Genomic DNA, 5,000 nt, shown 5'->3' on the forward strand with positions numbered 1-5,000 from the left:
CGAATGTATGTATTCATGAATATGTATATATTTTGTACCTGTGTGTGCTTGTGTGTTTAAAACGCACATTAATTTCTATTTTTGAATACACATTTAGTTTCAGTGCGAACTAAGCATAAATCATGATTAGCAGCAAAAGTATATATATATATATATATATATATATATATATGTATATATATATATATATATATGTGTGTGTGTGTGTGTGTGTGTGTGTGTGTGTGCAGACGACAAACTGTTATTTCAAGAACTGTCTAGTTTCTGCAACCGGGATTTATTGATAATTGGTGATTTCAATTTTACTGACATTGATTGGATGACCCTTGAACATGGCCATATAGGTAGTCGCTTGATTGATTTTCTTGGTGACAATTACTTAATTCAGCATGTAAAAGAGCTCACAAGATATGGAAACTTGCTCGATTTATTGATCACTAGCCGCGAAAGCATGGTAACTGATGTAGAAGTCGGTGAATCTGTTGCAAATAGCGATCACAATTTAGTCAGATTCAAACTCCTAAACAATTTTAGAATAGATACTTGTGCTTCTAAAATACCCGATTTCAGTAAAGCTCAGTTCATAGAACTACGTCAGGAGCTTCAGCTTACAGATTGGGAGGCAAAATTAAACGAAAGGCCTGTAGATCAGATGTGGGAAATATTTCAAAATACGCTCACTAAGATGATTCAAACTTACATTCCTTTTAAGGACAGACGTCCCCCAAATCAGGCTCGCCCAAAGTGGCTCGACAAAGAAACTGAAAAAAGTATTGTTAAAAAGAGACAGGCTTATAAGAAATATAAGTGCTCGGGTGCATCTAATGACTATGAAAGTTATGTATCAATACAGAGAGATTTAAAAAAGACAATAAGAAAAAGAAAACGACAATACGAAATGAACATCGCTGATAAATCCAAAGAGAATCCCAAAGAATTCTATAGTTACATTAGAGATAAAATGGTTGTTAGGAATCACATTGGTCCACTATTATCTGCTGACGGTCAACTTGAATATTCAAATGAAGGAATGTGTAATATCTTAAACAATTATTCTAGCTCGGTATTCGTAAACGAAACACCTCAAAGTGAATTCCAAACTGAAACCTGTGAAAAGTCTGGGGTAAACTTACTCACTATGGTAAATATAACAAAAGAAAAAATTAAAAGGTGTATAGACAAACTCAAAGTTAATAAAACACCAGGCCCTGACGGTTGGCATCCAAGAATCTTAAAGGAAATGAAAAATGAGATTGTTGTTCCATTAGAAATTATTTTCAAGAAATCCATCATATCCGGAGATGTCCCAAGAGAATGGAAGCTAGCTAACGTTACTCCCATATTCAAAAAAGGTGACAAAAAGAAACCAAATAACTATAGGCCTATAAGTTTGACTTCGATCGTAGGAAAAATAATGGAAACTATCATCAGAGATGATATCGAATATCATTTAGAAAGTAACCGTTTGATAAATGATAGCCAGCATGGTTTCAGACGGAAGCGTTCTTGCGTGACTAACTTACTCGAATTCTACAACACAGTTATCTCGAATTATGATAAAAGAAACAATATAGATTTAATATATCTAGACTTTGCAAAAGCTTTTGATACCGTCCCACACGAAAGACTACTTACTAAATTAGCTTTGCATGGAATAAGTGGTAGCCTATTAGGTTGGACTAGTAATCGGTTGAAAGGTCGAAAACAGAGAGTTGTTTTAAATGGAAAAACTTCTGGATGGAAAAGTGTTGCAAGTGGAGTTCCTCAGGGTTCCGTTCTTGGCCCACTTCTATTCATAGTATATATAAATGATATAGACCATGGACTAAAATCTACTGTTTCCAAATTTGCTGATGATACAAAACTGTGCGGAGTGGCAAATGATCACTCAAACCAATTAGATATTCAAGAAGATTTAGATCAATTACAGCAATGGTCTGAAAAGTGGCTAATGAAATTTAACACAAGTAAATGCAAGGTAATGTACATAGGTAAAAATAACAGTACGATTACAAGTTATTTGGAAATTCGTTAACAAAAGTGGATAGTGAAAAAGATCTCGGCGTAATTATCAGTAACGACCTCAAATCATCCAAGCAGTGTATTTCAGCCTCTGAGAAAGCAAATAAGATTCTAGGATTGATTGCGCGATCTTTTGATTTCAAAAGTCCATCACTCATTAACAAGCTATATAAATCGTTAGTTCGTCCACATTTGGAATATGCTGTTTCCGTATGGTCACCGAATCTCATTAAAGACATTGACAGACTGGAAAAAGTACAACGGCGAGCCACAAAACTGATTCCAAATATCAAAAATAAATCATACGAAAATCGACTTAAGCACATGAATCTGTTTTCCCTAAAAAAGCGTAGACTCAGAGGTGACTTGATACAGGTCTTTAAGATTTTAAAGGGAATTGACAACATCAAAAGTGACAAAATTTTCACATTGAATGAGAATCAGACAAGAAACAATGGTCTCAAACTGTCCGGAAATAGATTCAATTTGGAAGTAGGTAGAAACAACTTTGCCAACCGTGTAGTTAATGAATGGAATAAACTTCCTGCACAGGTAGTGCAATGTAGTTCAGTTCGAAGCTTTAAGAATCATTTAGATAAATACCTAAGTAAGATGCTGTAATGATTATAATTCATCTTATATTATTTGTTTTTGTTTTGTTATAATTTGTCTGTCTGATTTTCATTTATTATTAGTTATATGTCAATTTATAATCATTTACTATTTACCTTTTTGTTTGTTATTCAACTATACCTATGCATTCATTTATGTATTTTATTTGTTATTTTTACATTATTATAGTTTTAATTTATTATTAATATGATTTTTTTTTTTTTTTTTTTTTTTTTGCATCCGACCTAGATATGGATCAAAAGGTCTCCTGTCGGCATGCTCCGCCTTTGTAATCCTTTGTAATCCTTTGTGTGTGTGTGTGTGTGTATGTGAGTGTGAGAGAGAGAGAGAGAGAGAGAAATTCGCTAGTAACAGCTACATCAATCTAATAATTTTTATGACATACATATTTTTCAAAATGGTTGCTGCACACAAATAAATCAGTTCAGTTTTGGTTGACAACAAGTATTTTCATTTTCGTAGTAGGTATCTATAACACTCGAATAGATATATTGCAATTTTCCACCATCTTCGCAACCTATTGGGTCACGTGTAACTGAATGATATGGCCAGGAAAATAAGTGCCACGAAGTATAGGAAGCGTTGTGATCATGGGAGATTTTAATTATAGAAACATTAACTGGAAAATTTTAGTAGGAGATCAGGAAGCGAATTTTTTCTTAGAGGTGGTGCAGGATAATTTTCTAAAACAAATGATTGACGATCCTACGGGGGAAGAGAATACTCTGGACTTACTTTTAACTAATAATGGGCACCTGACGAGTAACGTAAAAGTGGGAGATAGTTTAGGCTCTAGAGATCATCAAGAAATAAGATTTAATATTATTTGGAAATGATTAAAAAGTACGAATAACGTTCAAGCACCGGGTTTCAGGAGAGCCAATGTTGACAAGATGAGAGACTATTTGAGACATTCGATCACTTACGGGATCGACCCAGGGTGCTGTGACGGGGTCAGATATACCATCAATCCGGACGTCATTAGCGCGGTCAAAGGTCGGGTCACGAGGGTATGCGTACCTTAGGTCAAGTCATTTTCGGGCGCAGGATCAGCAGCCAGGTCAGCGATTCGGACAAAATGTGTAGTAACCTAATATATTTAATTCTAAATGCACAAAATAAATTTATTCCCCTCAAGTCAATACGGAAGAATATTAATCCAAATGGATGACGAACGGGGTGAAATATAAGATCGGAATAAAAAGAAGATTTTACGTAAGAATAAGAAACGTGGAATACACCTTAGATCCGAATGTAACGATATGGCAAAACTGTTTAAAAAGATACACGCACAGCGAAACGTAACTATGAAATTAAGGCTGCCAGACAAGCGAGGTCCAACTCAAAGAGCTTCTTTCATCTCTACAGAACAAAAAATAAGGAAAGGATAGGCCCAGTTAAAAACAACGAATATGTCATGATAGAATCGGAGGAAAAAATGAGTGAAGCGTTTAACAAATATTTTCTCTCGGTGTTTACTAAGGAGAAGATAAGGTACCTGACTGCGATCCGATTTTCAGTGGGGATGAAGAAAGTAGACTATCTAATATCAGCATTAGTAAGGTAGAAGTAGTCAAGCAGATTGAAAGACTTGAAGCTACAAAATCCCCGGGTCCAGACGAAAAAATTCCAAAAGTGCTTAAAGAGCGTAAAATTGAAATGTGCGACCAGTTAACAGAAGTATTTAATATGTCGGTTGACATTGATTTTGTACCTATTGCTTGAGGGCAGCCAAACGTTGCTCCTGTTTTCAAAAAGGGAGATAAATCGTCTATATGCAACTACAGGCCAATCAGTTTAACATCAATTATAGGTATAATACTTGAATCGATAATAGTTAATAGACTTGGAGAACACATCGAGAAACATAATTTGATTCATGACACACAGCATGGTTTCTCCAAAGGTAAGTCATGTGTGACTAATCTTCTAACTTTTTGTACTAAAGTATATAAGGCTTCAGATAACAACGATAATTACGATATTATTTACCTTGACTTTAGCAAAGCGTTCCACAAGGTGCCCCACCAGAGACTACTAGATAAAATCAAAGCCCATGGAATAGGAGGAAAAGTGTTAGAATGGATTAGAGCTTCGATCACTGACAGAAAACAGCGGGTCATCATAAATGGAATAAAATCCAGGTGGGGGACTATTTCTAGTGGGGTCCCCCCGGCGCTCGGTTTTGGGTCCTTTATTGTTCATTATGCACATAAACGATTTGGACAGTGGGATTAATAGTGATGCTAGTAAGTTTACAGACGACACTAAAATAGGACGCCAAATTAGTCAGAAGACGACGCCGAGATTTTGCGGGACGATTTTAACAAATTGTTCACGTGGTC

This window comes from Oratosquilla oratoria, chromosome 15, assembly GCF_046742065.1.
Source record: "Oratosquilla oratoria isolate Oo_2021 chromosome 15, ASM4674206v1, whole genome shotgun sequence".
Taxonomy (NCBI): Eukaryota; Metazoa; Arthropoda; class Malacostraca; order Stomatopoda; family Squillidae; genus Oratosquilla; species Oratosquilla oratoria.